Here is a 12,390-nt window from a genome sequence, read left to right on the forward strand (position 1 = left end):
AAGGATGCCAAAACACCTCCTATGGTTCTGTCTTGTCTCATGATGCTGCATGTTTGACTAAGCCCATTTAACCTTGTGTATGTTTTTATTCCATTAGTGTTTTGAATTCATTTAAGACTATAACAGTTATAGTCTGTAACAACTTCAATTGATGGGAGTGTCTGCATCTGTGAAGACTACAAAGTCACAAGCATGCAAGTTTCTGAACAAGACAACTAGCCCATTCCACAAACTAAGCAGTGCTTGGAGGAGGCAGACATTTTTGCAAGTTGGACATGTCCCAGGCTTACTAGAATATGAAACTTGAGGAGGACTACAAGAAATTCACTGCAACTGATACACACAAAGGGTTGTGCCAGTGTAACAGGTTGTCCCATGGAGATTTGTTGGCACCAGGCAGATTCCAAAGGGACACAGAAAACATCTTATAGGAAATCCTGGAGAGACTTTCCAAGAATCTAAGAAGCAACTCAGATCCACAGAATTGTTGGTCCACTTTGACCTTTGTGACGCTTCATCCTGTGGACTGGGGCCTGTTCTGTCCTGTAAAATATATCCAGCCAAAGAAGAGTCTATTGGTTCTGCCTCCAGGACACTAAGAGGTTATCCACACTTACCTTTTGCCCCACAGAGGTCCGTGCTTAAACGCTCCATGTCTGAGCAGGGTTTTAGTCTTTTGTGGGGGTGGCCCAAGCTTTCCCCTCAAAAACCTGCTTTTTAAAGCTGAATTGGAGCTAACATTAATTCAGGTTTTCCATAGATTGATCTTAGCTCTGATTGAGCTTTAAAGAGCAGGTTTTCATGGAGAAAGCTCTGGAGCAAAACAGGGGCACTTTAGACATGAAGCTTTAAATGGAGCAGACTGTGCCTGAAAAGAGTGGAGGAAAGGTAAGTATGGGTGAGCTCTAAATAAAGCAGAATGGGCCTATTGTCAGCTGGAAAGGGAAAGCCTAACTATTCAGCCTAAAGGAGTTTCACCAGTATCTGTATGGGAATCCTTTCACCCTCACAAGAGAGGGCTATTTATAAAGAATAAAACAGTGCCCATGATGGCTGCAGCCTGACTACTTTCATTTTCCTATATAGTTGTGTGTTTGGCCTGTTCATCAATAAACAGCCTGTTGTTCTGGGCATACAAAGTGAGTCAGCTTGTCTTATATTAAATAAGAACTTAACACGCACTTAGCTTGTCCCCTCTCTAGAAACATGCTCCTGCAAAGGTCAGCTAAATGTCTGTGCCAGCAGGGCTTATGCAAGGTGTGGAACACAGAAAATACCATTTCATATCCATAATTTTCAAGATCTAAGATAAGTCCTGTCTATTGCATATCCTTCCTTTTCCCCAGGTGTCTAATACAGTGGTACCTTGGGTTACAGATGCTTCAGGTTACAGACTCCGCTAACCCAGAAATAGTACCTCAGGTTAAGAACTTTGCTTCAGGATGAGAACAGAAATTGTGCTCCGGAGGCACAGCAGCAGCGGGAGGCCCCATTAGCTAAAGTGGTGCTTCAGGTTAAGAACAGTTTCAGGTTAAGTACGGACCTCCGGAACGAATTAAATACTTAACCCGAGGTACCACTGTAGGGGTGTGTGAAGTCTGTTCTCAGCATTTCAATGTTGCACCTATTTGAGTTCATTATTTATGTTATGCATTATTACTCCACGTTTCAGCCCAAAGGGGTCTTGCATAACATTAGTAACAAGCTAGACAGTCCCCACCCACAAGCTTATGATCTTAAAGAAATGAAATAAGGAAATAAAAGTAAAAAATGGATGAGGAGGGAAGATTCTAATGTTGCAAAGTTCTTACAATAACCTGTCTGAATGGAAATGGTTCAAGGAAAGGAGAAACCAAGTAGCACTGGTCTCTCAGCTGAGCTAGTGGAGCCCTGCTCTCCATCCCCTCAGTTAGTTACTTCTTGTCATGGAGCTGTCAGGAGCCCTGTCAGGAAAGGTAACCTCCCTACATTTTATTGTACACATCTTTTGTTGCTATAAACTGCTCTGAGAAGGTTGCAGCCCAGCAAAGGACAGGGGGACAGTATTATTCCTTGTTATTATCCAACCAACAGATAATAAAAATAATAATATATAATATAATATAATATAATATAATATAATATAATATAATATAATATAATATAATATAATATAATATAATATAATATAATATAATATAATATAATATAATATAATATAATATAATATAATATAATATAATATAATATTATAATAATAATAATAATTTATTTGTATCCCACCCTCCCCAGCCAAAGCCGGGCTCAAAGCGACTAACAACAGGTAAAAAAGATGCAAAAGAATAAATGAAGTTGCTTCCTTGTGCTTCCTTGTGACCACATTTCCTTCCTGCTGCTTCCTTGTGACCACAGAGTTTTAAACCTGTGGCCTTCCAGATATTGTGGGACTGCAACTTCCATCAGTTCCAGCCAGCATGGCCAATGGTGAAGAACGGCTGATGTTGTACTTCAGAAATACATGGAGAGCTACAGGGTTCTCCACCCTTCGTTTAAAGGGACATGTGCTATCTCTGGTTGAAAACCTGGCAATCTTGATTCTTGAGGTTGACATGGATGCACAATGGTAAGTGAAGTGCAACTGCACAGCAGGGTTTTTTACTAGCCGTGTTTGAAACTGCCCATAGCCCTCTCCTTTTAAACATACAAGACTGCCTTAGGCCATTGGTTCATCTAGCTAAGCATTACGTTGACTTGGGACTTGTCCATACTTTGCCTAGAAGGCATGGGTCTGGAAGGTTTTCTGCTTTCTAGGCATGGGTCTGAGTGGTTTTCTGTTTGACCCCGCTGCAGGAAACCAAATTGACGTTTGCTCCAATTTGGTGGTAAAGAGCAGGTTTGCCTGAGGGAAAGCGGTGGGACAAGCGGAAGTGTGGATGCGCCCTTGTAGCGGCTTTCAGGGGTTTGGGGCTGGGGATTAAACCTGGGTCTTTTTGCCTGCAAAGCATGTGCTCTACGCCTGAGCTCTGCCCTTCCACCGACCGCAGTTAACACTTCACATCAGCAGTGCTTGATAAAGCTGTGTGTGTCACTTACCATGGTGGCTCTGTTCCAGTGCATTTAACAGCAATCTGATGTAGGATTTTAGCCGGCAAAGCTTTTGTCACCACTTTTTGTTTTTACTGAGCTGTACCCACTAAATCTCTGCTTGTCAGACTGCTATTAAAGACACAGGGCTCTTCCAGATGACCAATTTATTCAGCGTTTGTCCTGATTTGCTTCTGCAAAGCACACATGTTGCTTACACACTGACACAGTGCATTGAAAGCACATGGTGCCCCTCCAAAGAATCCTGGGAACTGTAGTTTGTTAAGGCTGCTGGGAACTGCAGCTCTATGAAGGGTAAACTACAGTTCCCATTGTCATTTGGAGGAAGTCATGTGCTTTAAATGTAAGTTGTGTGTGCAGCCTAATGTCTGGACTTTATCAAGTATTTGTTCTGATTTGATTGTATGGCGGTTTCATGGCACTGACTATTCATTCTGATTTGTTTATGGGATGCTTGTCTTCCTATTAATCACCCATTTATCCCACGCTTCTCAATGCATCGGCCTATCATTTTCCTAACTACAAGGAGTCATTTTTTAAAGTGGATTTGTTGAGCTAGGGTGACAGAGTGCTTTAATCCAAAAATTGTGTGAATGTAAATTTCTGGTATGCAACCCTAGGAACAGAAGGATTCATTTTGTAAAAGAAGTGAAGTGACGTTGGTATAACGAAATAAATTTTCAGTTTATCTAACAATGCTGGGTCAACCTATTTGTATTCAGAGATAATTATGCATAGCTCTTTTATCCTCCTCACCTGGGAACAGATTGACATCTACCTTTTTGCAGTCATTTTGAAGTTGCCCTCTGGTTTTTAAATTATTTTGGTCTTTTGAACTCCTGCTCTGAAAGCAAGCATGAGTGTGCATGCGCATCATTTGGTCTTTAGCAGCTGCCAGACCTGGAGGCCTAATCAATGCAAGTTATTGATAGCAAATCAATTAACTCAGACAATGCATCAAAATGAAAGCGCTTTCACTAAATTAATAAGTGAGTTCAAGTCTTTTAAGAAAAGTGTCAGATAAGGACAGCTCAGTCTTCTGGGATGGAATTTAGTATCCAAAGGCAATCAGTGACAGATAGCTTTGTCTTAATAGTATTTCTCCCCCTGAATTGTTCTGATTTCCATAGCAGTTAGAAGCCACTGTCTGCCTGCTTCAGTATTTTCAATGGAAGTCGGCGAAGTTCCTCCTGTTATGATCATAGTATCTTGGAGTTGGAAGGCTCATCTAGTCCAACCCCCTGCAATGTAGAAATCTCAGGTAAAGCAAATCATTTCTTAGAATCCTATCTATTTGCTCTGATTTGCTTACATTAATGCATAATTTTACCCCACCCCCACCATTCCTGCAATGAGCTCAGGGCCCATAAGGAGCTTATGGCAAGGCAGATAGATCCACAACAACAACAACAACAACAGTATAATCACAACCTTGGGAGGTAGGCCAGGCTATGAGATGGAGATTAACTCAGAGTCACTCAATGAGCTTCATGGCTCAGCAGCCTTTGAATCTGGTTTTCTGGCATAGTTGAAGTGCAGCAAGTTGCCCGCTACTCCACCATGTCTAACAGGAGTGGGAGACCTAGTGCCTTCTGGTTGTACTCCAGCTCCCTTCATCTCCAGTCAGCATAGCCAACTTTCAGGGAAACTGGAGTTCAGCAAATCGGGGGGAGGGGAACATATTAACCAACCCTTCTATGTAACTTGAGTGCAGCATGCAGTGTGCGTTGGGTGGCAAACGTGCCTCTTTCCTTCCCACTGCCACACTCCTCGGACTGACAGCCTCCTCACAAGCAGCTTTGGATTTAGAATGAACGCTATGGGCAGCTGATGCCTGCCACAAACACCTTTATTGGTGGTGGTGGTGGCAGAAGCCTTCTTGAAAGCCTTCATGTGGGATAACCACTCACCCTAAGAGTCTATCACCAAAGAGATCTGACGTCACAAACCTGTGTGTGTGTGTGCGTGTGTGTGTGTGTGTGTGTGTGTAGGATAAAACTCTCCCGCACCACCTCCCTTTCCATCTTTTCTTTTTCCTTGGATAAATGAAAAAGCTGTAACGAGCAAATCAAAATCTATTTGGTATTTGTTCTCCCTTGATAACCAGGCAGCCGATGCCTATCGCCCTGCCGAGGCTTATCGGCTGCCTCCAGCCTCTCCACTGCAGCAATCGGTTCCTCCAGGGTCACAGAGAGAGACTGATAGTGGAGGCAAGGGACCTCCCTTTCCTTCTGCGGCTCCTGCCAGGTTGCCTCCTCAGAGTCCATGTTCCTGAGCAAGAGGAGGAGATAAGGAAGTAGAACGAGGCCAGGGTGAAGGGTTCTCAGGTATTTTTTAAAGGCCGCCCGTTCCCTACTTCCCCACACCTTAGCTGGACATTATTAAACAAAAGAGGCATGTCCTCCCTACTTTCACATTTTGTTCCTATGCATCCAGAACATGTCTATGTAATTGGGCTATTTTTTTAAGAGGTTCTGTCTCAAGTAGCTGAAAAATAGAGAAGTGGGTAAATTAGTGCATAGCCAGTAAACTGACCCCATGCTGACTTCTTTGTCAGGGGAGTTTATGTACAGCGATAGCCATTGTATGCTCACACAGCAAGGCTGCAATCCCAAACCTACTTACCTGGAAGCAAGCCCCACTGAAGTAAGTAGAACTTACTTCTGAGTATGCATGATTAGAATTGTGCATTAAGACATTATTTCTCATATCGAAGTACCAAGTGGATGAGATCAGCTTGCTGTTTTCTTTTCTTTCTTTCTTTTTTAGAAAATCCAAGACACGTTTCTGATTTTACCTCATATAGACTGAGCTGAGGGTCATCATTATCAAACTACTTAAGCAATCTCTACCGTACTGATATGCTGATGAAACTAATCCTGATCCTAATACAGTGGTACCTTGGGTTACAGACGCTTCAGGTTACAGATGCTTCAGGTTACAGACTCTGCTAACCTAGAAATAGTACCTCGGGTTAAGAACTTTGCTCAGGATGAGAACAGAAATCGTGCTCTGGCAGTGCAACAGCAGCAGGAGGCCCCATTAAGCTAAAGTGGTACCTTTAAGAACAGTTTCAGGTTAAGAACGGACCTCCAGAACGAATTAAGTTCTTAGCCCGAGGTACCACTGTATTGAGAAGTTTGTTAGTGGAGGAAATCCATGGTGCTCCAGAACTTTTGTTTTCTGAGAAGATCAACAGATTCTGAAGCACAGCCAGTGTTGATCAGGACATTCATTCAAAGAAGGCATGGGAGCAATTCTACAATGGATAGCGGAAAGGCTTGAGGGAGAAGACGGCAAGCTTTTACAGTATCGGAAAAGCAAAATTTAGAGAAACATCCAAATGGTTGGGTAAGTATGGTGGTTTTTAACTTGTGTTAATACATCTAATCACACTTTTAGTTTTAGTAATGCAGAACATTTGCCATCTCTGATGCCTCCAGAGATTGTCTCTCTCTCACACACACACAACCTCAGAAATCCAAACAGTGAAACAAATCTGATCTGAGGTGCTTGGGAAATGAGCTGCAGAAAAGCTGGCTTCAGGAAAAATTATATTCAGTCTACCCTTTTCATCTTTAAGTAGGGTTGTCAGGTCTTTGCCCAGAGATGAAGTTCATCATACTATTCTTTAAACCAAGAAAACAAGTAAGGCTGCTGCTTCTGTACCTCGTGTCCTGGACCTCTGTGTCATTTCACAGTCTTCCTCCCTCACTTACTGTGGCCACTAAGGTTCAGAATGGGTTCAGAGGCCTTCCTGCACTGAAAAATGGAGGCTCCACTTCCACTCGTGGGCTGGCAACCTAAGCTTGATAGAAGTTCATCCTTCTTCATGCAAAGGCGCTTTTCAGAAGAGCTGAAATGCCTGTGGGCATAAAGGAGCAGGAGCAGAACTGGCACACCCATGAGGTGGGGTGAGTTGACTGCCTCAGCTGGCACCCTGCAAGGGGTGGCACCCCTGTTCCACTGCCCCGCTCCACTGCGGCAAAGCTCTGCAGAATGCCTGCCCTGCTGCTGAGTTGCTGAAAGGGGAGGCGTTCCACCACCCGGGCTGTGAAAGCAACAGCCCTCCCCAGTTTGGTGCCCCTCCCCAGCAACTGGTACCGAGAGGAATGGAACCTGGAGATTGCGTATAGTGAAGCCATCATGAATGGTAGCCATAGACACACCCATCCTCCATGAATTGTAAACACATCTAAGCTAGAGGCCATCATCACATCAGCTATGGATTCTGCAGATTAACTATATGCTTTGTGAAGATCTAATGGAGTGGGATGGCTGAAGGACTTACTAATGGAGTGGGAAGGAACATGGATAACTGCATATCGTACTAAGGAAGGTTCATGAAGAGACAGAGAGTTGGGGGCTACAGAACATGTTTTAGTTCTAGCAGTGTGTGTGTGTGTGTGTGTGTTTAATTAGCCCTTCATTAAAACCCCTCCCTGAAACCTGAGTGTTGCAGAGAGCGGCCACATATGTGGGTGTAAATTGCACTCTGCAGCATCTTCAGCATCCTTCTAACTCTTTTTAAATGCTTCCTGAAGTGATCAAAACAGACCAAGGCACAGATTTAACAGTTTAAAATAAAGGTGGGAAAATGCCTGCTGATGAGTATCTGAGGAAAATACCGCCGCTGCGTGTGTTTTGCTTAGACGGAACAGGAGCATGTTTGGCAAGAGGTGAGTACAGGAAATCCATTAAGAAATAGTTGTATGTGCTGCTAAGAGGTGAGAACTGAATGGAGTTGCCCTTGTCTGTTCCGCTGGATAAATTAGCATTTCTTTAGAGGCTGGTTGTATAGATTAGTGCGCACCCTTGTCAGGTTGACAATGTGTAAAATGCCACCTAAGTTTCAGTGGCAGCTTTTTTCCGGGAGATAACGCATAAGGAGGGGTTGAGAGTGACAAGAACCGTACAATCAATTGTTCAACACTAACAAATGGCTAGATACAGTTTTCCATGCGGGTGAAGTTATGAGATAGGTTTGGAAATAGCCAATGGCAGGGGAGAACAAAAAGGTAAAATTCTGAGAAGGCCCAGCTGAAACGTCTTTCCTAGATAGCTTGCCAGAAGTCGTTTTGTTATTTCTCCCACCCAGATCTTCTAATTGTTTTGCACTGTGCCATTAAGATTGGAAAATGGATATAAGAAGATGGAGGCATGGGTTACTGGAAATAACTGTCCTGCCTACAGTTTTGGGCAGTTCTTTATGGTCCCAGACCGTTCTCCTGCATTGTGGAACCATGGTCTTGGACAATTCTCCTGAGTTGAGATTCTATTGTCTGCAGCCGTTATATCTAATGGTCAAAGCTGAAGCCAACAAAGGTGTTCTGGGGAATGGGCAATCAAGAGCCTTTCATCCAAGCAATCATTTAGGACAAGGCCATTCCTTTGAAATGAACTTAACTGCTAGTTCCTCAAAGCACTCCACTGGCACAAATGATTGCAGAAAGAAATAAAGTTTATAGAAATGGGGCTTGATCAGAGCAGAAGAATAGAGTCAAATGGAATGATTTATTGCCTCTATTTAACCACCAAGTTTCAGAGGGAAATACAAATTGATTGAGATGAGCTGATATGATAAATCATTCATGTTTATTAGCAATCCTCTACTTTATAATAACCTGTGCAGTGTTAAGTCTACGGCTTTCTCTTTTTGTTCCATCCAGGGACTGCTCCTTATATTACTTTCAAAATCTATGGCTTACACACTCTAGAAGTGCACATACAGCTAATACTTAATATTCATTTAGCATCGTTGGCTCATGAAAGTGTAATGTCAGAACTATAGTTTATACCCTCATGCCTAACAGAAGGATCTATGGCTGTGTATTAAAAGGGAGAGGGGCTGGATTTTTTCATAGACGCCCATCGCTTAAGCGTCAAAATAGAATTCTGTCCTTGGATTTTGCACTCAAGCTTGCTTTAGGTGCGTCAAAGCAGAGCTGCAGCTATGGGGGTGGGGAGGTTGGCTAGCTGGGGTTTTATATGTCCTGGGTGAAGCCTCCAGAGGGGTGCCATTGAGGTCCCAGCCTCTCTCTCTCTCTCTCTCTCTCTCTCTCTCTGTCTCTCTCTGTGTGTGTGTGTGTGTGTGTGTATGCAAATGCACATGGGGAGGATGCCAAACTGGGTCTTTGAACCGGGTGGAATAAAGCCTAGGACTACAGGGAAGGCACTTATTTGGCTGGTGTCAATAAGCAGGGAGTTCCAAAGCATGGGAGCTGCCACAGTGAAAGTTTGATTTCTTACAAATGTGAAATGAGTATTGCGTGGCACCTGCAGTAGTGCCAGTATGTTAAAGGTAAAGGGACCCCTGACATTTAAGTCCAGTCGCAAACAACTCTAGGGTTGCGGAGCTCATCTCGCTTTACAGGCCAAGGGAGCTGGCGTTTGTCCGCTCCACAGACAGTTTTTCTGGGTCATGTGGCCAGCATGACTAAGCCACTTCTGGCAAAGCCAGAGCAGTGCACGGAAATGTCATTTACCTTCCCGCCGGAGCGGCACCTAATTATCTACTTGCACTACGTGCTTTTGAACTGCTAGGTTGGCAGGAGCTGGGACTGAACAATGGGAGCTCACCACGTCGCAGTGCCTCAAACCTCCAACCTTCCAATCAGTAAGCCCAAGCAGCACAGTGGTTTAAACCACAGCGCCACCCATGCCCTGTTATGCAATTATTATTCTTTGCATGAAAGTAAGTTTTATTTTTCATTGTTAGTTCGATAGAGATGTCCCTACATTATAAAAATGATTCAGAACCTATGTTGATTCTCCCTCCCTCTCTCTCGCACTCACTCTCCCTTAAGTCTCCAGATCTGAGCATAAAATGGGATTGCTTCTACAGGAGTTCTCAGCATACTGTTTTTGACGTCTCAGTTCCAGAACTGATGTAAACAGTGTGTGTGTGTGTGTGTGTGTGTGTGTTGTTTTTTACAAAATAAAAATCTTACAGAGAAAGATACTGTGTGCATCACTAATCTGTCCAATAGGAAACTGACTTGTTTGGCCTGAAATCCATTCTGCTGAGCAGAGAAGTGGCAACGTTCAAAAGCTGCTTTTCTGGTGCAATTTTCTTCTCAACACTGAAATTCTGGGCTCATTCCCCCCCCCCCCCAGACATGAGTTCTGTACATTTCACATATGCCGCTTACACCCAACCCAATAACAGTTTTTCATTGCTTATTTGTGCAGGTAAAAATTGACCTTAAGAAATCAGGCATTATTCTTCCATCATCAGGCCTGCCTGTGTACATGATCACCAGTAATGATCTGCACAGTAGCAGCTTGTTTTCTGCTATCAGGCTTGTTGGAGATGATGTATGAAGTATAAAGAATACTGTGAGATGTTTTTCTTAAGCTACGTTAAACCCACTGTGCTGACAGCAGCAAAACGGAACTTGTTTTGACAGCGAGCTGAGCTAATGTGACACTGAAGTTAAACATGGGAAGGACAAGTATCTCTATCAGGCTCCAACATCAATTTTTCATTTGTGGGTCACTTCTAAAGGCAGGGTGTTTTTTGGGGAGTGTTTTTTGCAGGGGGGAGAAGGAACAAATGTAGATCCTTTCCTCCAAGATTTCCAAGCCATGATCTTCAACTGTGCCTGATCCACAATCAGGGCTTCCCTAGAGTAGTAAGGGGCCTGGGGCAAACCACTCTGTGTGCCCCCCACCATCCCATTACCTTTGTGATTCCATACATACCACACATTTAAAGCACACTTCCCCTGCCCAAAAGAATTCTGGGAACTGTATTTTGTTTAGGTTGCTCAGAATCAAAGCTCTGTGAGGGGTGAACTACAGTTCCCAGGATTCTTTGGGAGGGAAGCGTACTTTAAATGCACACATGTTGTATGTATGCAGTTAAAATCCTCCTTGCCTCTGCTGTTCTCCCTGTTCTACAGGATTATGATGGTAGCTCCTCCCCTCTTGTCATTTTGCTGTGCTTTAGCAGATGTGACCTCTCTCCTCCCCACTTTCATTTTGCTTTTGCTTCTGGTCCTCTGCCTTCTCTCTCCCTGTTTTCCTTACTGGAGGACAGAGGTGGACAGCTTCACTGGTTAGCAGGAGGTGGCAGGGCCAGCCAAGCAGAGGGACTGCTGGCCATATGTGTTGGTGGCAGGTGCATAGCATGAGACTTGAGGCATTCACCCCTATTCACACACCCTAAGGAATGGCTCCAGGAGGCCCAACCTGACCTGGTTGAAGCCCAGATTCCTCCCACCACCTCCACCATTGCCGCAATTGGCCAAATCTGGCTGTAATTTGGAGGACACCAGGTCAGGGAAGGCTGAGTTAAGACCACAGTTAAATCCAGAGCAGGGGTCAGCAAACTTTTTCAGCAGGGGGCCAGTCCATTGTCCCTCAGACCTTATGGGGGGCCAGACTAGATTCTGAAAATAAAATGAACGAATTTCTATGCCCCACAAATAACCCAGAGATGCATTTTAAATAAAAGGACACATTCTACTCATGTAAAAACATGCTGATTCCTGGACCGTCCACGGGCCAGATTTAGAAGGTGATTGGGCTGGATCCGGCCCCCGGGCCTTAGTTTGCCTACCCATGATCCAGAGCAGTTTCCTAGCTTGGCTGCTCTGCACTGTAGCATGGAATTCCTACTCATCACCCTGAGCTGTCCATGGTCCTGTGTCTGGAACTGGTGCTCCCCTGGGCAGATGCTTGAAGGTGCCAAGAAACACGTGTGTTCATAGAGGCACAGACATTAAGCTGCATCTCTGGCTTAGCTCAAAGCTACTAGCCCTGCACCAGAGTTTGACACTGGAATTGTACGGTTGCTTTTTCTAATTGTCAGATGAAATTAATCTTAGATTATCTGCTTCACCAATCCAAACACGGGCTCCTGCATTAGCATTTATTTTTGTTAGGCTTGAATCTTTCAGGGAATAAGATGCAAATTCCGAGAGCTACGTGACTCTGTGAAACCTGTCAAATCCTGGTTACAGCACGATGCAGCCTGGGAGCTGGAGAGGAAATTGTTGCTCAATTTATTTACCACAAATTGAAAATTAGTATTGTGCAACAGTGTCTTAAAGCTACAGGCTCAGAATTTAGCTCAAATTACTTGAAAGTCGGTGTCATCTAGCGTGCTGCTTGGTTAGTTTGAAACCCAGGCTTCCTGCCTCCCAGTCAGATTGCATTTGTTTGTGTGTATAGCTTTGCTTCACAAATAGGCAGTTTTAAATTGGCATACACTGGAATAAAGAAAAACATTCATTAACTATCAGTGGAAAGCAGATTATGAATACTGTATGGGGAAGAACTAAAGTGAAACAAGGTTAGCCC

Source organism: Podarcis erhardii (assembly GCF_964252035.2).
Source record: "Podarcis erhardii genome assembly, chromosome: 2".
NCBI classification, from domain to species: Eukaryota; Metazoa; Chordata; class Lepidosauria; order Squamata; family Lacertidae; genus Podarcis; species Podarcis erhardii.